Below are 22,714 nucleotides of genomic sequence, written 5' to 3'. Positions count from 1 at the left end.
AGATTCAAAGGAAGGGGGCAGAGACTGCACCTCTCCATGGGAGGAGTGTCAAAGCCACATTGTAAGAAGAATGTGTGGGATGGAAGATGCTGATTGACGTGGCTACTTTGGAAGGTGTCATCTGCCACAGGAGTGCAGAGCATTTGAGCTGTCCCTGCTGGAGCATCTGTCCTAAGTCCACCCACCCGTTCCCTGTCTTCTCTCCAAAGACGGCAGCTTTGTGTCCTCCTCAGTCTCCACCACATCTCTGCTTGCTGCAGATTTGGAGCACGTAGTCCAACATTTTAAATCATTTGTGAACAGCAGAATCATTGCTTTTCAGGATGTCTTAGGAAGGGCTTTTGCACCTTGGGGGCTGGGCTGTCACTGAGGAAGTATGTCCCTTCCTAACGGGAAGCTTCCAGCCTCCCAGCAACCATCTCTGTAATCAGGGGGTGGCATCCCTGCCCCAGCTGCTGAGAGGCAACTCTCCGAGCCTCTCCCATTCCTGCCTGCTCGGGAGCCTTGGGAGCGGAGGCACTGACTGTCCCTTGTGGCAGGCCATCTCTTCAAGGATGTTCACACAGCAAGCTGCCACATGCGGAATGCTCCTGCATCACTGCCGGGGCGGAAAACGGTCAATTGCTTCGGGAAGAGGACTGGAAGTCTCTGATAAAATGAAACATCCACGTATCTGGTGGATAGCAGCCCCATTTCTAGGTATTCACCGGGAAACGCATGTTTCCCAGAGACTAGGGCAAGAGAGCTCAGGTCAGCTTTGTTCCTGTTAACCAGAGTGGGAGCATCTACGGGGGGCGGCAGCATGGGGGGAGCACAAACCCTGCAGGCTGAGTGACAGGTGCCGGCCACAAAAGGCACACACTGTGGGATTCTCTTTCTCTGAAACGCCAGAGCAGGCAAAACTAAACTACAGTAAGCAAAAGAGAGCAACAAAACAGTGCTTGGGGGACTGACCGCGAAGGGGTGTGAGGGAGGGGTCAGCAGTCCACTTCTTGATAGGGCTTCAGGGACACGTGTCAGCTGGATGGTATCCTTCAGACGTGTGCGTTTCACACGTGCTCATCGTGGAAATGTTCCCTGAGAAACAAACGCTGGACCTCGTTCATGACATGCACACTGCCCTGTGTAGGGGTGGAGAGGGAGGGCTGTAGAAATGGAGGGACAGGTGATAAACATGGCGAGATGTCGATTGTAGAATCTCGGTGGTGGGTACACGGTGTGCACTGTACATATTCTTCTGCACGTTTGAATATTTTCATGTAATGGGGGGTCCCCAAGGAGAAAGTCAATTTTCCATGACCTGTGCCTAATCCCGGGTCCCCAGCCCCCAGTGCTGATTTCTATCATCATGTTCATCACACTAGATCTGATTGTTTCAGTAACAGATGCTCTCCTCTCTCTCAGTTTCAGGCGTTACCCCTTTTAGATGGTCACATAAAACGGGTCAGGTCTCCAGGCCACATATTGTGGGAAATCCAGCATGTTTTCTCGTATGTCCCATGGTTCCTTGAGAGGGTGTGTAGTAGGATAGTCTCCTGGGCACTGGGAATATCATGGCTCTGGTTCAGAGACACGACACGTTCGGGCTCAACAATGTGTGCTAAGCATACGCACATACTCAGCGGTGGTGCTGTTTCTCTTGCAGAGACTCCGTTGCCCTTCCTGCCTGCATTTGAGCATCAGTCCCTATCTGGAGACATCCTGAGCCCCACACATGGCTGTGTGAGGGGCTGGACCATCCAGGATAGCTTCCCTTACGGCCTGGTGTCCCCAGGGCCAGCCGGAAGTGGGCTCAGGGCGCCGGGATGGCTGGGCCTCTCCCGCAGGGCAGCTGGACTTCTTACTTCTTGCTGGCCAATGTAGGGGTCCCCCAAACACAAAAGTGAAATCCTCCTGGCCTTCTTAAGGCTTAGGCCAGGAATGGGCAGCCTCACTCCTGGGTACTCAGGAGACAGGCTGGCCCAGAGTGTGGGTGAGGGGGGCGAGTCACGAATGCTGGGGGCCCGGGTCATTCTCTCTGGGGACCCTGGGCACTCCCCCAGCAACCAGGCTTCACCAAGCAGGACCCAGGCCTATCTTTCCCTGCGTTCAGAGAAAAATGTGAGAGAGAAGGGCTGAGGGAGCTGCACACTCCCCACCCTCCTCCTTCCCCCCAAAGTGCTGCTCTGCTTGCTCGCCCTGCCGGAGCAGTCCCTGCCGCTCACCGTCGGCAGCTCGAGCTCCTTAAATGAAAAACACCCCGCAAATCCGGTAAAGCGCGTTTTCAGAAGCGAAGCCTCAGACCAGGGAGGGTGCGACCTGGGCGGAGAGCAAGGCTGCCGAGCCCAGAGTAGCTCCGGCCTCGGGTTCCGGTCCCGATGCCAAGCCGCCCTTCCCGGCCCCGGCACACTGGCCAACGGCCCCGAGCCTCGCGGAGGCCTGACGGTGGCCAGACTCAGCTTTGCCCAGGCAGGGGAGGTGGGGGGCGGTGGCGCCCGTGCTGGAGGGGGCGTGGGGGGCGGCGCCCAGGCTGGAGGTTGTGGGGAGGCTCCCAGGCCAGGGATGTGTGGGGGCGGTGCCCAGGCTGGAGGGGGCGAGGGGAAGCTCCCCCATCAGGGCTGTGGGGGGGGGGGGGACCGTGCCCAGGCTGGAGGGGGCGGGAGGAGCCTCCCAGATTAGGGGTGTGTGGGGGCAGTCCCCAGGCTGGAGAGGGCGTGGGGGGCGGTGTCCATGCTGGAGGGGGCGGGGGGCGGTGCCCTGGCTGAAGGGGGCGGGGGGAGGCTCCCAGGTCAGGGGTGTGCATGTGGGCGGTGCCCAGGCTGGAGGGGGCGGGGAGCGGTGCCCAGGCTGTAGGAGGAGGGCGGTGGCGCCCGTGCTGGCGGGGGAGTGGGGGGAGGGGTGCCCTGGCTGAAGGAGGTGGGGGAGGCTCCTAGGTCAGGGGTGTGTGTGGGGGCGGTGCCCAGGCTGGAGAGGGCGTGGGGGGCGGTGCCCAGGCTGGAGGACGAGGGCGGTGGCGCCCGTGCTGGAGGGGGAGTGGGGGGAGCGGTGCTCAGGCTGGAGAGGGCGGAGGGAGGCTCCCAGGTCAGGGGTGTGTGGGGGGGCGGTGCCCAGGCTGAAGGGGGCGAGGGGGACGGTGTCCATGCTGGAGGGGGTGGGGGGCGGTGCCCAGGCTGGAGGAGAAGGGCAGGGGCGCCGGTGCTGGAGAGGGAGTGGGGGGATCGGTGCTCAGGCTGGAGGGGGCGGAGGGAGGCTCCCAGGTCAGAGGTGCGTGTGGGGGCGGTGCCCAGGCTGGGATGGGGCGGAGGGGCGGTCGCGGAACCCGATGGGAGTATTGGGGAGGAAGCACAGTCGGACCAGCGGGAAGTTGGGGGGTACTGGCCACACAGTCTGTGCTTACCCTCTTCCTTGCCTGTCTCTCCGGGGTTGCGCGGGCCCCTCTCTGGCCGGGAGGGCCCGGACAGGTCGCCCCCTCCGGACCCGAGGACACTCACCTAATAGTCGCTTCCCAGCCCTGCTGGGGGCTGCCAAAGGCAGGGTTGCGGGGCCTCCTTCCCATCCGCCTGCCCCTTCCCTCTCTACCTCTCCTCTTTAGACACTGATGGAGAGGGATGGATTAGCCCTATCCACTGGACTGCAGACCCCTCGGGATCAAAGGTTAATCCCAGCATCCCAATCTCCCCCAAAAGGGCTGCTCCTGGACAGAGACATCCACAGACATTTACAGGGAAAAGATAGGGCCCCCTCCATGCTCCCAATGAGACAGATGATTGTGTGATTTGTTCTGTGTTGGGCACTGTTTTCTCCCTACAGTTCCATCACTTGGACTTCAACTGCTGGATCCTTCCCACCTGCCATATGAATGTCCCTCTTCCAAGGAAACCCCTGACCCTTGAGGGACATAGAGCCACCCCCCTCAGAACCTGAGCCGGGGCTGAGCCTTCTCTCCCAGTTCCATAGGTTGCTGGCCAGCGCGGGGGTGTCTGTCCTCCCACTTCCCAGCTTCACACCTGACACCAGTAGTACTCAATAAATATTGGGAATGGAGACTGTATGCTCCTGATTTATCTCTGACTCCCAGGTGCCTGGTCAACTGCAGGAGTTTAGCATGTGTGTGTTTTCACTCTTCCTTGGCCAGGGGACTTCAGCTTTGGCTTCATCTGGGTCCTGTAGGCGGCTGCCTCCAAATCTGTACTCCAGCCCCAGGCTCTGTTTAGGTCTCCCGGCTGCCTCCTGATCTCTCCTCTCAGCTTTCACAACAGGAAAGTGAAAGGCTCAGAGAAGGAGGGGAAGAAGGGCAGAGGACAAGGCATCTATGTTTGGGGAAAGCAGGAGGAGGGAGAGACACAGAGGAGGAGGAGGTGGCTCACCTGTGCAGCCTGCCTTTTTCAGGAGGGAAGAGCACTTAAGGGAGCAAGGAGAGAGCCTGCTCCAAAGGTCCCATGCTGCCCACTTCAAACACAGCCCCACCCTCCAGGACCCTGGTTAACCCTCTGGGACCCTGGCTAGCCCAGCAGGCTGTTGGTCAAAAGGATGCTCAAAGTCACCAGGACTTGTGCCAATAGGTGTGTGCTTCCCAGGGCCCTGGTCCTCTAGGTTTGTGGGGAAGGACAGATAATGGATTTGCTGCCCCTGGGCAGCCTTGTGGAGGCTTTTCCACCGCAAAGCCTCTCCTCAGCTCTGCCAGTGCCCACATAGAAAGCATAGAGCTGCTCCCTTCTGATTCCTAAAGCTGAGCTAATCCTTGGAAGCAGCAAGCAAACCAGGGAACCTGCAGGGCCTTAACTGCAGCATCTGTAAATGGGGATAACAGTGTCTCTCTTGGAGTTGCTGAGGATCAGAGGATTGAAAGCCACTGAGAATGCCCAGGGCTGCCCGGCAAGGGTGGATGATTGTCAGTCTGGGTGTGAGACTCTGAGGATGGCCCGAAATGCCTGTGCCCCAGCCCCTCGCCCTGAACGATGGGTGCATCAGAGAGTTTCCACGAGAGAAGTAGCAGGATCAGATTCAGGGCACCTGCACATGTGGTGGATAAATTGGCCTTTTCTCTCTTTCCCCATCACTCCAGACTCATTCCTGCCTGAGGACCTTTGCCTGGAGTGTTCTCCCTACCAGTTTTGCTCAGTCGGCTCCTTCCAGTCACTTAGGTCTCAGCTCACTTGACTGCTTCAGAGTGCACTCCCACACCTCGTCAGTACCTTCTATTTCTCTGCACAGCACTGTGTGAGCTAGAGCGGGTATCTTACCCTCTTTACCAGCGCACCTTGGCTCTTACGGTGGGGATCATGGCAGCTCAACAAATATTTGTTGAGAGAACAAAAGAGCAAGATAATAAAGCCTAAACGGTGGCAGCAGTGGGGCTGGAGAGGGATGGATCAGAGCAATAAGAAGGAGGCTACTCATTAGGAGAGGACATCAAGCATCTCAGGTTTCAGGGTGAGTGGAGGGAACAGTCACTAAGCCCAGAGTCACAGAGAAAGGAGCCTCACTCAGCCTGCTCCTCTCTTCTCTAGAGCACTTTCATTACAGCTGTGTGCCCAGCCCCTAGGTGCTTGTTGAGGAGCAGGTGACATCCAAGCTGCAGTGGCCAAATCACTAAGGGAGTGTGGAAAGGTGGTTGGATTCACTGCTTCTCCCTCACCCCTTTTTAGCTGACTTTTGCATTTATATGAAAGCAAAGTAACTGGGCCTCTCTGTGACAGTCTAGGAGCACTTACTTCCCCTGTGACTGTAATTCCAGGGTTAAAACGGCTGCAGGTGCTGGGTTCATACATCTGAAGAGCACAGCAGTTCAAAAGCACGTGGGGGTGGAGGAACGCCTCCTGGTTAATAATGCCACAGGGCCCTGCACTGGGGACATCTGCAGGCACCTGGTGGTGGTGGTCAGGCAGAGAGCTGAGCCTTGCCCACTGAATCAGCGTGTGTCCTCCTGGCTGGCTGCTGAGTCAGGCCTGCAGGGCTGGCGATGCAGCAGCATGAGGCCCAGGAGTGCTCTCTGACCTGGAAGTACCGCCCTTCAGGCGGGGGCTGGAGGTCGTGGCACTGCTGCCACGGGTGGGGTGCGGCAGCAGGGGGTGGCGTCTCTGCCCCTGCCAGGCACTAACGGTGCCGTCCGTGCGAGGCCTGTGTGGCCGAGGGAAGCGCCTGGAAACTCCTTCTGAGCTCCCATTCTTGAGGATCCTGGGGGCAGCGAGGGAATAATGAGATGGGGAAGGCCAGGGTCTTGATCAAAGACTAGATTTTCCTGGAGAAGGCAGAGAGACCTCCTGGCTTAGCCTAGCCCCTTGGGACCCCTTCGTTTGGAGAGGCTCCTGAAAGCCCTCCTTGCGGGTTCCAGGGAGATTGAAACGCGCACATAAAACGCGTGAAGACGGGGCTTGGCACACAGTGAACATCACTCCGGAGACTGGCGAGCAGGAGGGAAGGACCCGGACGCGGCGGTCGAGGGCGGCGCCGCCCCGCCCCAGCGCCCCCTTCCCGCGCGTCCGCAGGGCTCCACGCCGCGCCGGGGACCTCTTTCCCGGCCGCGCCCCGCCCCCCGGAGGCGGGCGGGTGACGTCACGGGCGGCGCGCGGCATTGTGGGGCGGGAGCGCCGAGCCGGGGGAGGGACGCCGAGACGCCATTTTCCGCGGCGGAAGCGGCGGAGCCGGAGCAGAGCAGAGCCGGCGGGCGCGGGGCGGCGGCTGCGGGGAGGAGCCGCGGGGGACAGCGCTCGCGGGCGGCCGAGGATGCTGCGGGGCGGCCGCGCCAGCGCCCCTCGCTCGTGACCGCGGCGCCGCGCCTGACGTAGCCGAAGCGGCGGGCCCCGCGCAGTCCTGCTCCGCGCACGCGCCCCGCGACCTCCCGGTGCTGACAGCGCGAGCGCGCGGCCCCGCGGGAGCAGCACGGTGAGTCCTCGTTCCCCTTCCCGGCCGCGCCCCGGTCCTCGGTCCTCACCCACGTCCCCCCCCCCCCCCCCCGGGCCGCGGTCCTCGGGCCCCCGCCCTGGCCCGCATCCCCTGCGGCTCCCCCTCCCGGGCCCAAGCCCGCCCGGGTCCTCATCCCTGTCCACTTCTGTGGTCCTCCCTGGCCCTTCCCGGCGCCGCGGCCCCCGGCGCTCGTCCACGTCCCGTCCCCTCCGAGACTTCATCCCTGGCCACAGCCCCTTCCCCATCCCGGTCTCCAGTTCGGGGCCCGGCCCCTCCCCGTCTACGTTCCCTTCTGCGCGTCTGCGGCCCCGCACCCCCGGCTCGGCAGGGCTGCGGGCGGGGGCGGCGGCTCGCGGGAACAGCTGCGGACCACCGGAGCCTCGCGACTGGGGCTGGGGGAGATAGGGCCGCCCCCGGGAACGCGGCGCGCGGAGAGGGGCGGCCGGCCCGGTTGGCTTTGTCCGAATTCTCCCTCTTCCTTCCGGCCCCCGCCCTCTCCCGCGGCACCGCCCTGGGCGGGCGCGCCTGTCATGCTCGCGGGCGACGGGCTGCGGGGCTGGTCGGAAGTGTGTGGGGTCCCTGCCTGGAGGCCGGTTCTACGTCGCCTCCTCGGCGATCCTCGCTTTTGAATTGCCGGACGAGGAACGTTGCACCCACAGTGTTCCCCTGGGCTGGCGTTGCTCATGCCGCTAAACTTGAGGCAACCCCGACGCGGTTGTCAGATTCGGTGCACTCCTTTCCTTAAAAAAAATCCTTACAGCATTAAAGTAAAATTAATGCCGGGTGGATTGGATGGTTTCATAAATAACGTAAGGTTTGTAGATCCAGGTAATTTTGTGATAGAGTTTTTGTTGCTTATTGTTTTATTATTTAAACAACACGTTAAGAATTTACGTATGAAGCGTTTGATAGAGAGTACTTGCAAAAATGTTTTTAAAAAGTGTGAGAACAGAAAATTTGAGGTACATTATCTAAACTGGCATATAAGAGGGCAGTTCTTTGATTCTTTGCTTTAAATTCTAGGGCTGTTTTGGGTACAGCATGACTAAGCTACTGACCAGAATCATTAGCTCAGAATACATGGTAATAGTTCAGTGAAAAACCCATTAGGAAATTAGACCGAGGTTCTTAAGTCTCATGATCTTATTACAGTTCTGGATTTACCTCTTTCAGGTATTGGCAACCTTAGTCAGGGTGGGAAATTTGATTCATTGTTCTGTTTCCTAAGTATCTGTAAGAATACAATGATACTAAATATTAAGAAGTTCAGATTGTGGCGGAACTGCCTGTGCAAAGCCAGGCACTCCTAAGAGCCAGTTTCTCCAGGTCATCAGAGAATGCAACATCATGTTGCAGTGGAGCCTGGCAGCCCTGTGGTGTTACCGAGGGGGGTGGAGGACCCAGGGCAGTAACTTCATTGTGACCTGGTTCATTCACTTTGCTTGGAAGTGCCTTCTAGAAACACTAGACAATACGAGTAAAGGTGGAAGGACGTGCATGGGAGTCAGGACAGGACCTCCAGGAAGGATGAGGGAGAAAATGCCACTGGGGAGGGGCACATAGTATCTTAAGTATTTTAAAATAAATAAAAACTCAGCTGTAGTTATTTAAAATTATACATTTAAAAAAATTATACATTCTTAAGCATGTTTCATAATGTTGAAAATAGATAAGCCAATGTGTAGCTTTGCATATGGGACTATAAATGTCAAAACTTATTAATTTGTAGGATTCGTGTAACATGGAAACATAAGTGGAATATGATAAGAAACCAGAACTTTGTATAACAGAGAAGTGATCAGTAATATCCTAAACAGAAGTACAGGCAGGTTTTAAGTGTCAAATTTCAGGACATAGAGTAGAAATGATTAGCATATTAAGTGGTGAAAGCAAGGTCTTTAAATCGAGAACCAACTGAATGGCAGCTGCTGTGCTCAGTAGTTGGGGAAATAGAGATAAAAGACAGTCACTGGCCTCTAGGAGCTCCTAGTCTGGTGGGAGACAGAGGAAATCGTTGGGTATGGCAGAGTACGTTGAATATTGTGCTCAGTGCCCTGAGAAGGGGATTCTGGGCATGAGCCTTGAAGAAAATGTACAACTGGCCAGATGTGTGAGGGGTGAGACCGGTAGTGGCTGCTCTGGAGGACATAGGCCCTGAAGCAGTGCTGCCATAAAGGGGACCAAAGTTGGGAAGGGTGAGTGGACAGGGAAGATCAGGGAAGGCAGGCAAGAGGGAGGATTGGGGGGATTCTTTTTTGGGGCGGGACTGGAGGGTTCTTAAGAGTGAGGTGCTACTTCAGAAAGCATAGGTAGTACGGCAGGTGGGCAGCTGATTTGAGCCAGGATGAGATTCGGTCGGAAGCCATTAGGCCCGGGTGAGGACTGAGAGCTCCTGACTCAGGGCAGGGACAGTGGCAACAGTGATACACATGGACTAGAAATGGCTTCGCTGGTTACAGTGGCCCTGACTTGGGAGTGAGCAGACCAGGGTAAGGGTGGGGCTGCCATCTGGAAGAGGTGGAGCAACAGTGATTGCAGCGAGAGCGAGCTGCTAGAGCATAAGTTGGAGTGACATGTCACTCTGCTAAATTTTGGCCAGTGTCCTAAAGGCACTCTGCCCCCATATTTTCCCCTCATCTTCCTACTCTGGCCTCACGTAAGCACACCCAGGCTCATCCCAAGCCTGCTCTTCTGCATATCACTGTGTCCCCACTTCCCCGTGCTCCTTAGCATTTCTCACTATCTGCTATCATTTTACTTCATTATTTTCTTAGTTGTTGTCTGTCTCTTTCACTTAACATCCATGATCTCCATGGGATCAGGGATTTTTATAAGCACTTAATAAATGTTTATTGAATGAATGCATCTAGAATTATTTCCCTGTCTCTAACTTGGGTGGCTCACTGGCTGGTGACACCCATCAAGAAGGTGGAAAACAGGAGGAGGGGGAGATGGTGAGCTTGGTTTTGGATAGGTTGAATCGGAAGTGCTTGTGGGGTGCCCAAGTGGACCAGTGGGCAGTTGGAGATTCAGGTCTGGAGTTCAAGACAAATATTTAGGATGGAGATAAAGATATGGGAGATCTCATCATCCTTTTGAAAGTCAGTGGCTCTCCGAGAGCTTCTGACACTTAGAGACTGCAGAGTTGCCCTATGGGTAGGTGGAGGAGGAGGTCAGTGTCAAGTTGGCAAAAAGATCAAGGAAGATTTGGATGGACAAATCTATTGGATTTGGCTTCTAGGAGGCTTCTGGGAGATTATTAGTGACCTTTTAAGTTTTTCCTGAGAATATCACCTCCTAAGGCAGGTGTGCTAATTTAGAGGTAATCTGTGTGCTTTCTTCTAGGGCATTCTTTTGTCTTTCTGCCCTACAGCCTCCCGGTTAATACACTCTTCCATCAAAATGAATTCAGAATTTAGTTTTGTCTTAACTTTTTTTTTTTTTTTAAGATTTTATTTTATTTATTTGACAGAGAGAATCAGCGAGAAAGGGAACACAAGCAGGGGGAGTGGGAGAGGGAGAAGCGGGCTTCCTGCAGAACAGGGAGCCCGATGTGGGGCTGGATCCCAGGACTCCGGGATCATGACTTGAGCCGAAGGCAGACGCTTAACCGACTGAGCCACCCAGGTGCCCCTTTGTCTTAACTATTTTTGAAAATGTACGTATTTTGGGGCACCTGAGTGGCTCAGTCTTGTTAGGCATCTGCCTTCGGCTCAGGTCGTGATCCCGGGGTCCTGGGATCGAGCCCCGCATCGGGCTCCCTGCTCCACGGGAGCCTGCTTCTCCCTCTCCCACTCCCCCTGCTCGTGTTCCCTCTCTTGCTGTCTCTGTCAAATAAATAAAATCTTTTTTTTTTTTTTTAAGATTTTATTTATTTGACAGAGAGACACACAGAGAGAGGGAACACGAGCAGGGGGAGTGGGAGAGGGTGAAGCAGGCTTCCCGTGGAGCAGGGATCCCGATGGCGAGGCTCGATCCCAGGACCCCGGGATCACAACCTGATGTTATTGACCAAACGGGGAAAATGTTAATTTCTATTCTTTTACAGTTGTGGTAAAAAACACATTAAGTATATTTACATTGTTGTGCAATAGATCTCTAGGACCTTTTTATCTTGCAAAACTGAAACTCTGTGTCCATTAAATAACAACTTCCCATCCTCTACCCTCCACCCCCAAACACAATTCTACTTTCTGATTCAATGAATTTGTCTACATTAGATGCCTCATATAAGTAGCATCATGTAGCATTTGTCTTTTTTTTTTTTTAAGTTTATTTTTTTAGTAATCTCTACACGGAACGTGGGGCTCAAACTCAACAATCCCAGGATTAAGAGTATAGCATTTGTTTTTTTGTGACTGGCTATTTGTGATTTAGCATACTGTCCCTGAGGTTCATCCATAATTTCTGTTCTTTTTAACTAAAATATCATTAAGTTCTAAAGCTTTTGTAGTAGTCTGAAATTTGTATTAGATTTCTACTTACTATGTAATAGATTACTATAAATTTAGTGGCTTAAAACAGTCACATTTATTTCAGCTACTGTGGATGAGTGGCTCATGTGGCTGCAAATGCGTGTTGGGCTGCAGTTGTCTTCTAGAGCTCACAGTGCTCTTGTAGGTCCTTGGGGTTGTGGCAGAATTCAGTTCTTCTGGTTGTAGTACTGATGTCCTGCTTTCCTTGTTTCCTGGTTGTCAGCTGGGGGCTCTCAGCTCCTCGAGGTGACCTCCTCCATCTTCAAAGCCAGATCAGAAAAGCTCCCACACTGTGAATTCCTCTCACACTTTGAATCTCTGACTTCGCTTCTTGTGACTTCTAGACCCAGATTTAATTTTTTTTTAAAGATTTTTTATTATTATTTATTTATTTGACAGAGACAGGGAGAGAGGGAACACAAGCAGGGGGAATGGGAGAGGGAGAAGCAGGCTTCCCGCCGAGCAGGGAGCCCGATGTGGGGCTCGATCCCAGGACCTGGGATCATGACCTGAGCTGGAGGCAGACACTCAACGACTGAGCCACTCAGGCGCCCCTAGACCCAGATTTATGAGACTGAGGACCTTCAGATTAGACCCAGATTTAAAAGACTTATGTGAGGGATGCCTCACTGCCTCAGTCAGAAGAGCATGAGACTTTTGTTCTCAGAGTCATGAGTTTGAGCCCTGTGTTGGGTATAGAGATTACTTAAAAATAAAATTGTAAAAACAAAAAAACAAAAAAACAAAAAAATAAAGAGGCATACGATTAGGTCAGGCCCACCAGGATAATCTCCCTATCTTAAGGTCAAGTGACTTGGGGCCTTAATGACATCTGCCGCAAAAAGCCCTTTATAGCAGTGCCAAGAGGGACTTGATGAACTGGGAGATGTGTGTAAACCAGTGCCCAGGAATCTTGAGGGGGTTGAGGCATCTGCCACCACATCTCAGTTTTATTCTGTTCTCAGAACAAAACCATTTTAACTTAATTTATTTATTTGTCAGAGAGAGAGAAAGAGCACAAGCAGGGTTAGCGGCAGGCAGCAGGAGAAGCAGGCTTGTCACTGAGTAAGGAGCCCGATGCAGGACTCCATCCCAGGACCTCTGGGATCATGACCTGAGCTGGAGGCAGACGCTTAACCGACTGAGCCACCCAGGCGCCCCTGAACAAAGCCATTCTTAACCATCTTTAATGTTGGGAGTTATGATTTCTGAATATGTACAGCAGTCTGCGACCATACCACTATGAACGCGCCCGATCTTGTCTGAATATGTACATTAATGTTAGCAAATTCTGCTTTTTTAAAAAAAAATTGAGATATAATTTAAATACAGTGAAATGCCAAGATCTTAAATATATTATTCGTTCTGTTTTGATGAATGTGTATCAAGATACGGCCCAGAAAATTCCCTCATGCCTCTTGCCAATCATCTGTCACCCCCCACCACTCCTCGGTTGCAATGATCTGGTTTTTATAACTACAGGTTAGTTCTGCCTATTGTAGAATTTCATATAAATTGAGATTATACAATATGTATTTTTTTGCATTCAGCTTCTTTCACTCAGCATAACATTTTTGAAATTCATACATGTTGTTGCCTGTGTCAGTGATTCCTTTCTATTCCTGAGTAATGTTGTGTTGTATGGATTTACACAGTTAAGCCATTTTCCTCCTGAAGCACATCTCGGCGGGGGGGGGGGGGCACTCATTCTTGTAGGAGACCATGTGGACATACATTTTCATTTCTTCTGAATAAATACCTAGGAGTGGGATTGCTCATAGGGTAGATGTGTCATTAACTATTTATTTATTTATTTATTTATTTGAGAGGTAGCATGTGAGCGGAGGGAGAGAGAATCTCAAGCAGGCTCCACACTCAGTTGAGCAGAGCCCGGATGTATCATTAACTTTTAAAGAAACAAACCCAGCGTGCTTGTACATTTTACACTTGGACCAGCAAAGTGTGAGTGTTCTGGTTGCTTTATATCCCCTTTGGCATTTGGTATTGTGTGTTTTCATCTTCACATTTTAGTGGATGTGTAGTGGCATCTTTTCAAATGGGTTTCATGAGCATTTCTCTGATGACTAATAATGAGCACTTATTCACATGCTTATTGGCCTTTTGTATATACCTGCTTTTGTGAAGTGTCTTTTACATCTTTTACCCATTTAGAAAGTCAGATTGTCTTTTTATTATTGAGTATAGGAATTCCTTATGTATTTGAGTGCAAGTCTTTTTGCCAAGTACCATATGTTGCAAATATTTTTTCCCAATCTAGGGCTTGACTATATGTTTTTTGGCTGTGCCTTTTAATAATCAATAATTTTAGGAGCGCCTGGGTGGCTCAGTTGGTTAAGCGACTGCCTTTGGCTCAGGTCATGATCCTGGAGTCCCGCATCAGGCTCCCTGCTGGGCGGGGAGTCTGCTTCTCCCTCTGACCCTCCCTCCTCTCGTGCTCTATCTCATTCTCTCTCTCAAATAAATAAAATAAAATAAAAATAATAATTTTAAATTTCAATGAATTCCACTTTATCCTTTTTTTTTTTTAGTTTTTTTTTATTCATTTGACAGAGAGAGACACAGCAAGAGAGGGAACACAAGCAGGGGGAGTGGGAGAGGGAGAAGCAGGCCTCCCGCGGACCAGGGAGCTCGATGTGGGGCTCAATCCCAGGACCCTGGGATCATGACCTGAGCCAAAGGCAGACGCTCAAAGACTGAGCCACCCAGGCGCCCCATCCGTTTTTTTTTTTTTAATGGTTCCTGCTTTCTATTTTGTCTTTTTTGAAATCATTAAAAGATGTATATTCTTTTGGGGAAAACTCATGATTCAAAAAGATATAAAGCTGTGAGTCATCTCTTTACCTGTTTCCTTTCTCCCGAGGGAATTTAAAAAATATATATATATTTTAAAAGATTTTATTTATTTGTTTGAGAGAGAATGCATGAGAGAGTGAGCCCAAGTTGGGGGGGAGGGGCAGAAGGAGAAGGAGAAGCAGATTCCCCACTGAGCAGGGCGCCCTGAGGAGCAAGGGCTTCCTCAAGGGAGCCCTTGAAGATCTCTGGACCCTTGGATTATGACCTGAGCCAAAGGCAAACACTTCACTGACTGAGCCACCCAGGTGCCCCCCCACCAATATATATATTTTTAAATACGTATATATTTTTTTCAAGATTTTATTTTATTTTATTTATTTATTAAATATTTTATTTATTTATTTGACAGAGACATAGCGAGAGAGGGAACACAAGCAGGGGGAATGGGAGAGGGAGAAGCAGGCTTCCCGCGGAGCAGGGAGCCCGATGCGGGACTCGATCCCAGGACCCCGGGATCATGACCTGAGCCAAAGGCAGATGCTTAACGACTGAGCCACCCAGGTGCCCCTATTTTATTTTTTTAACATTTTATTTTTAATCTCTACACCCAGTGTGGGGCTTGAACTCACAACCCCAAGATCAAGAGTCTCGTGCTTAGGGCACCTGGGTGGCTCAGTCAGTTAAGTGTCTGACTCTTGATTTTGGCCTAGGTCATGATCGCAGGGTGGTGAAATCAAGCCCTGTGTTAGGCTCTGCCCTCAGTGGGGAGTCCGCTTGAGATTCTGCACCCCCCACCACGTGTGTGTGTGTGTGTGTGTGTGTGTGTGTGTGTGAGTGCTCTCAAGATACAAAAATAAATCTTTAAAAAAAAAAAGTCTTGCGGTGGCTGCGTGGCTCAGTCGTTAAGCGTCTGCCTTTGGCTCAGGTCATGATTCTGGGGTCCTGGGTTGGAGCCCCGCGTCGGGCTCCCCGCTCCGCAGGAAGCCTGCTTCTCCCTCTCCCACTCCCCCTGCTTGTGTTCCCTCTCTTGTGTCTCTCTGTTAAATAAATAAAATCTTAAAAAAAAAAAAAAGTCTCATGCTCCCAACTGAGCCAGCCAGATACCCCTTAAAAATATGTTAGTTGCCTTTCTTTAGTTAGGAAAGAAAACTATTCCATATATGTATCTTTGATTAGCACTTAAATACATAAATTTAGTGTTATGATATTATGTTAATTTGTTTTTCATTTTGAAATAAAAAGTGTTTTTAAACTACATAATGAATACCCTCTATATTTTTTTGCCCCAGACTCCTGTAACACCCTGTTTTGTAATCTCTTAGTCACACAGTCCAAAGAAGCTGTTTTTCCTTTTTGTTTGCTCAACCAAAGACTTGTAATAGAGACATCTGCATCATTTGGGCTTACTCATTCTTGATTTAGGAAGAAGCATGTTCTCCTGTATTTTCATGTAGTACCACCCTTCCCTGTCGTTTGTCATGCTTAAAATTTGCATCTGAAGAGATGGGTCTGTTGGCCTTTGGTCCCATGGCAGATTGAATGACCTGGTACACTGTCTGGCTGTGGCCAGGAGCCTGCCTGGATGGGGGGTGGGATGAGGGCAGGCACCTCACCAGCTGGTGGGGGACATGGCCTTGTAAAACACTTTCCTTAGGTGCAGCATGGTCATATACAAGCAAAGTGAACTCTTCCTGGGATATGTGCACATGTTATGTAGTGTGGTTAGGTTATCATGGAGTTAGAAGATCTGCGTACACAGGTGGCCGATTTCAGAACAGAGCCCCACTGAACCTCCTGAGCATGGCTGTGGGGAAGGGACCCAGGAAGTCCTGACTGCCTTCATTTCTCGAATTCTGCAAGAGTGTCCATGACAGATTCATCCAAGAGGCAAAGGCATGCTTTGTTTTATCCATTGGGTTATAGTTTTAGGATAGAAACAGATTCATAATAGATGCTATAATTATGGGGTCTTTTTTTTTTTTTAAAGATTTTACTTATTTATTTGAGAGCGAGAATGAGAGAGAGAGAGAGAGCACATGAGAGGGGGGAGGGTCAGAGGGAGAAGCAGACTCCCTGCTGAGCAGGGATCCCGATGTGGGACTCGATCCGGGGACTCCAGGATCATGACCTGAGCCGAAGGCAGTCGCTTAACCAACTGAGCCACCCAGGCGCCCTGTGGGTTCTTGAATATTAAAACATTTGCCTTTTTTTCATGTGTGTGTGCAAGAAGTATAAATTTATTGCTCCACAACTAAACTTAGGTTAAGGGGCGCCTGGGTGGCTCAGTCGTTAAGCATCTGTCTTCAGCTCAGGTCATGTTCCCAAGGTCCTGGGATTGAGTCCCGCATTGGGCTTCCTGCTCCACGGGAAGCCTGCTTCTCCCTCCCACTCCCCTTGCTTGTGTTCCCTCTCTCGTCTTTCTCTCTGTCAAATAGATAAATAAAATCTTTCAAAAAAAATAAACTTAGGTTAAGTCACGTCAGGGTTTCTCTCAGTCATACTCAAACAACTCAGGATTTTCTAATCTTCCTTTTCGTGTTTCTTTGGGCTTGATATAAGTTCCAGGAACATACATAAGGAAGGCATCTGGCATTGTGTGCTGGCGTCTGCTGAGAGGTATGCCTTTTTTTTTTTTAATTCTTTATTTAAATTCAATTTAGTTAACATAAACTGTGTTATTAGTTTCAGGGGTAGAATTTAGTGATCCATCAGTTGTATACTCTTTATAGATTTTTGTGATTTTTAGGCCTACATGATTCATTCAGTTTATTCTTGTGATTTAAGTTTAGAAAAGGAGATAAAAGGGTTAGATTAGGTTAGATTCGGTTTGAGGAAGATAAGATTGGAGGAGATACATGGGTACAAGTAGAAAATGGTAAGTCAGTTGATTGAATTTCCATTCTGGAACTGCTTTGTGGCAAGCTCTGGAATTGTATCTCCCCGCTGCCTCTGGCAGTTCGTGTTCCACGGATGAAGTTTCTGAACAGGAGGTACCTGATGGAGCACATCCTCCCTTGAGTAGAATTCAGTGATTCTTAACTTGGGAAAGAGTAGGCAGTGTATAGCTGGATACAATATGTTTGTTATTATACTACAGTGTTATATTTAGAAAATAACTCACTATTGTAAGCCTACAAAGGGGTAATAACATTTCTGTTTTTATCCAGAAATGTCATGTTTTGAAAATGATTGAGACCCTCCAGGAGAACTTTTTGGATTTGGCTTAAAATATGAACCTTAACTTCGTTATATAAGCTGGGGAAGTGACACTCCTCCGCCACACTGTTTAGCCTCTCCTGCTTTCACCAAAACAAAAACTGAACATCAGAAAATTAAGGAATCATTGTTTTGTTTCACTTTTTATTTTAAAAGTAATCTCTACACCCAACGTGGGGCTTGAACTCACGACCCTGAGATCAAGAGTCACATGCTTTTCCAACTGAGCCAGCCAGGTGTCCGGGTTTTACCTCTTTTTAAGCAAGTAATATTCCTCCTTTGACTCTGCACTGTGTAATTTTTGTTCTGGGGGCACCTGGGTGGGTCAGTAGGTTAAGTGTCCATCTCCTGATTTTGGCTCAGGTCATGATCTCAGGGTAATGAGATTGAGCCCTGCATCAGGCTCCGTGCTGGGTGTGGAGCCTCTGCACCCCCCCAAATAAAATATATATATATATTTATTATGTGTACATATATAATTTTTGTTCTGAAACTTCAGAACCAAAAACATATGTACATTTTTACTTCTAATATTACCATTGGTCACTTTGCTTTTTAGTCACAATAGGTAAGGTATTATGTATTTGGCAATTTCTAAATAAATTGAAGAGGGCTTGAGATTTTTGTTGTTTATCAAAAGGGGAGCATAGGATAGAAAGACTGAGAAATGAAGTTTTCTGTGATTTCATGACAAAGCTAAAGTAGGTTAGGTCCCAAAGTTGGGTTTTGTGTTTTGTTTTCTTTGGTCTGTGTCATTAATTAAAAAAAAAAAAAATTCTGGATCTATTATACTGAAATATCCGTATATGAAAAAATTCACCAGGTTACTCAAACTTCTGATTCTAGAATATTTTTATAACCCCCAAAAGAAACCCTGAACCCATTAGCAGTCACTCACCACCCTTCTCTCCCTCTAGCCCTTGGCAACTGCCAGTCTGCTTCCTGTCTCTAAGGACATTTCATATAAATGGAATTATGCACTATGTGGCTTTTTTTTTAAGAATTTATTTATTTGAGAGAGAGAACGAGCAGGGGAGAGAGGCAGAGGGAGAGGGAGAAGCAGGCTCTCAGCTGAGCAGGGAGCCCCATGTGGGGCTCGATCCCAGGACCCTGGGATCATGACCTGAGCCGAAGGCAGACACTTAACTGACTGAGCCGCCCAGGTGCCCCAATGTGTGGCCTTCTGTTTCTGGCTTGGTTCACTTAAGTACATGTTTGTGAGGTCCAACCATGTTGAAGCTTGTATCAGTATTTTGTTCCTTTTTTTTAGCCAAATAATATTCAACTGTATGGATAGGCCACATTTTTTTTTTTTTAAGATTTTATTTATTTATTTGACAGAGAGACACAGCCAGAGAGGGAACACAAGCAGGCGGAGTGGGAGAGGGAGAAGCAGGCTTCCCGCGGAGCAGGGAGCCTGATGTGGGACTCGATCCCAGGACCCTGGGACCATGACCTGAGCCGAAGGCAGATGCTTAACAACTGAGCCACCCAGGCGCCCTTGGATAGGCCACATTTTACCCATTCATCAGTTGATAGACATTTGGATTGTTTCCACATTGAATAAAACCAAAGTATGGGTGTAAAAGTTCTACATTTGTCCAGCATTTTCTTGGACCGTTTGTGTGTGAGTTTTTATGTAAACATGTTTTCAGTTTTCTTGGTTATTAACCCAGGGTGGGACTGAAAGGTCATTCACTTAATTTTTAAAGTTTTGACACTTGTATCATTCAATGTGCAACACTCTCTCTAATGAGTTCCATGATACTGAATGTGTTGGTCTGTTCGGGCTGCTGAAACAAAATACCATAAACTTGGGGGGTTATAAACACCAGGAATTTTGTTTGTTTATTTATTTGACAGAGAGAGAGTTAGCGAGAGAGGGAACACAAGCAGGGGGAGCCGCAGGCAGAGGGAGAGGGAGAAGCAGGCTTCCCACTGAGCAGGGAGCCCGATGTGGGTCTCGATCCCAGGACCCTGGGATCATGACCTGAGACAAGGCAGATGCTTAACGACTGAGCCACCCAGGCGCCCCATAGCAGGAATTTATTTCTCTCAGTCCTGGAGGCTGGGAGTTCTGAGATCATGATGCTGATAGAGTCAGTGTCTGGTGACGTTCTGTTTTTGGTTCATAGATGGCTTTCTTCTCTGTGGCCTCATTTGGCAGAAGGGGTGAGGGAGCTCTGTGGAGTCTCCTTTCTAAGAGCACTGATCCCATTCCTTAGGGCTCCACCCTTATGACCTAAGCATCTCCCAATGGCCCCACCTAGAAATACCATCACCTTGGGAATTAGGTTTCTACATATGAATTTGGGAGGGACACAAACATTCAGATCATAGCACTGAGTATTTATTTCCTTGAATACAACTTCAGTTGTTCCTACGGGCTCATTAAAGGCTCTCTGGCTGCTTCTCCTCATTTCTCCCTCCGTCAGGACCGTCTCTGTTCCTAATGCTCATCAGGGCTTATGGTTGTATGTAGGGAGATGAACCATGGGTCTAGCTGACTGCATTTCGCATGGGTTCAGCTCAAATATCTCTTGGGAAAACATCTCAGTTGTGATGTTCTGCTACCAGTATTGGCAAAGACTTCCCTGTTCTCCCATCTTATTTTTCTTCTTCTGTGCTACCTTTTTTTTTTTAAAGATTTTATTTATTTATTTGACAGAGACACAACAAGAGAGGGAACACAAGCAGGGGGAGTAGGAAAGGGAGAAGCAGACTCCCCGACAAGCAGGGATCCTGATGTGGGGCTCCATCCCAGGACCCAGGGATCGTGACCTGAGCAGAAGGCGGACGCTTAACACCTGAGCCACCCAGGCACCCCTCTGTGCTACCCTTTGTTGTGTTTGTAGGAACTTCATTTCATAATCAAGCACTGTCAGAATAACTCACATTTCTCTCTTGGCTATCCTTCACTCTGTTCATCCAGACCTGCTATTTTCTCTATCACATTCTTTTAAAAAATTAAGATGTAAGTCATAATGTGGCAGTTAACATTTTATTTTATTTTATTTATTTATTTTTAAAGATTTTATTTATTTATTTGACAGACACAGCGAGAGAGGGAATGCAAGCAGGGGGAGTGGGAGAGGGAGAAGCAGGCCTCCCACGGAGCGGGAAGCCCAATGCGGGGCTCAATCCCAGGACCCCGGGATCATGACCCGAGCCAAAGGCAGACGCCCAACGACTGAGCCACCCAGGCGCCCCGTGGTTACTATTTTAAAGTGTATAATTCAGTGAATTTTTTAGTATGTTCTCTCTGTCAGGCAACCACCACCACCACTAAACTAATTTCACACATTTCCTTTTAAATATATATATTTGTTTATATTTATTAATATATTTATATGTTTTCTTTTTTTAAAAGATTTTATTTATTAGAGAGAGAGAGAGAACATGAGCTGTGGGGGGAGGGGAGAGGGAGATGCAGACTCCCCACCGAGCAGGGAGCCCAGTGTGGGGCTCGATCCTGGGACTGAAGGATCATGACCTGAGCTGAAGGCAGATGCTTAACTGACTGAGCCACGCAGGCACCCCTAAATATATGTATTTTCAAACTTTCTTTACCACATTAGCTTTTTACTGCCTCCTGGCAGAATTTCACATGCTAAAACCGGGGGAGGTAAAGTGACCAAAATGATGCTCTTTCCTTCTTTGGCCTTTGCTTTCTTTTTGTTAATTCTTTTTTTTTTAAGGATTTTATTTATTAGAGAGAAAGCAAGAGAGCATGCGCATGTACACACTTGAGCCAGGGAGGGGGAAAGGAAGAGGGAGAGGGACAAGCAGACTCTGCCTGAGCGCGGCCCAATTGGGGCGCTCAGTCCCATGACCCTGGAATCACAACCTGAGCCGAAATCAAGAGTTGGGTAGGTGCTCAGCTGACTGAACCACCCAGATGCCCCTCTTTTTGTTAATTTTTGAGAGGAGGGAAGGTTTGATAAAATTTGTCAGACTATTGAAAATTGTATTGCCTGTTAATAGAATGATTGTGTATGTATGATCTCATTGTAGTCAGTATAAGTTTCATTGTGAATATAAAGGGAATATAAATATATATGAAAAGATGAGGTGGTAGAGATGGGAAATGAGAGCATTACATGAAAATTGATAATCTGATATGACAAAAATGTATGTGTGATCTGGTATAATCTTTAAAAAGTGCCTTTAGAATCTAACCAGTTCTGCTTTAATTTTTTTTTATTTTTTTAAATTTTAAAAAAGATTTTATTTGAGAGAGAACACGTGATCAGGGGAGGGGCAGAGGGAGAAGCAGACTCCCTGCTGAGCAGGGAATCTGATGCAGGGCTCAGTCCCAGGACCCTGGGATCGTGACCTGAGCTGAAGGCAGACGCTTAACCTACTGAGCCACCCAGGCATCCCAATTTTTGTTTTACAAAATATTCAGTGTATTCAGCATTTCTATTTTTTTTTTTTTTTAAGATTTTATTTATTTGACAGAGAGAGGCACAGAGAGAGGGAGAACACAAGCAGGGGGAGCGGGAGAAGGAGAAGCAGGCTCCTCGCTGAGCAGGGAGCCCGATGCGGGAATTGATTCCAGAACCCTGGGATCATGACCCGAGCTGAAGGCAGATGCCTAACCGAGCCACCCAGGCGTCCCTGTAGGTAGAATTTTAAAAAACAAACTTTTTAGGATAGCTTTAGGTTTAAAGAAGAGTTGCAAATACAGTACAAAGGCTCTGCATACCTGCATTCCAATTTTTCCTAATGTTAATATCCCACATTATTATGGCACATTTGTGACAAGGAACCAGTGTTGGTACATAATTTTAACCAAACTCCCCATTTTATTTGGACTTTACTAGTTTTCCCCTAATATCCTTGTTCTGTTCCAGAACCTCATCCAGGACACCACATCATGTCACATTTAGCCATCATTTTTCCTGGGCTGTGACAATTTCTTAGACTTCCCTTGTTTTTGATGGACTGAGCCACCCAGGTGCTCCAGTAACATAGTATTTTTAATGAGTAGTAACCTTTAGGTATAATTTAATACATAAAACAAATATCCAGGGCTGCCTGGGTGGCTCAGTCAGTTAAGCTTCTGCCTTCGGCTCAGGTCATGATCCCAGGGTCTGGGATGGAGTCCTGCATTGGGCTCTCTGTTCAGCAGGGAGTCTGCTTTTCCCTCTGGTGCTCGTTCGCTCGCTCTCAAATAAAATCTTTTTTTTTTTTTTTAAGATTTTATTTATTTATTAGAGAGAGAGAGAGAATGAGAGATAGAAAGCACGAGAGGGAAGAGGGTCAGAGGGAGAAGCAGACTCCCTGCTGAGCAGGAAGCCCGATGTGGGACTCGATCCCGG

General features: G+C 49.2%; 1 protein-coding gene across 17 annotated transcripts in view; it reads left to right on the top strand.

Moving 5' to 3' along the window:
• The first annotated feature begins 6,593 nt into the window (after positions 1–6,593).
• The window catches only part of KLC1 (kinesin light chain 1), a 60,174-nt gene continuing 44,053 nt past the window's right edge, over positions 6,594–22,714 (top strand). For 11 of the 17 annotated variants that reach the window (XM_028100232.2, XM_028100301.2, XM_028100225.2 and 8 more), the window contains exon 1: positions 6,595–6,864. The gene's annotated coding sequence lies outside the window, so the exon portion shown is untranslated. Of the gene's footprint in view, positions 6,865–22,714 lie in introns of all 17 variants that reach the window. The other 6 variants (XM_028100173.2, XM_028100182.2, XM_028100164.2 and 3 more) reach the window with 2 other exon arrangements.

The sequence above is a fragment of the Eumetopias jubatus genome, unplaced genomic scaffold, assembly GCF_037043125.1.
Source record: "Eumetopias jubatus isolate StellerSeaLion01/CBP00866 unplaced genomic scaffold, mEumJub1_p1.0 scaffold_7, whole genome shotgun sequence".
In the NCBI taxonomy this organism is placed as follows: Eukaryota; Metazoa; Chordata; class Mammalia; order Carnivora; family Otariidae; genus Eumetopias; species Eumetopias jubatus.
The sequence above is the reverse complement of the archived record's forward strand: the minus strand, read 5'-3'. Positions and strand labels throughout refer to the sequence as shown.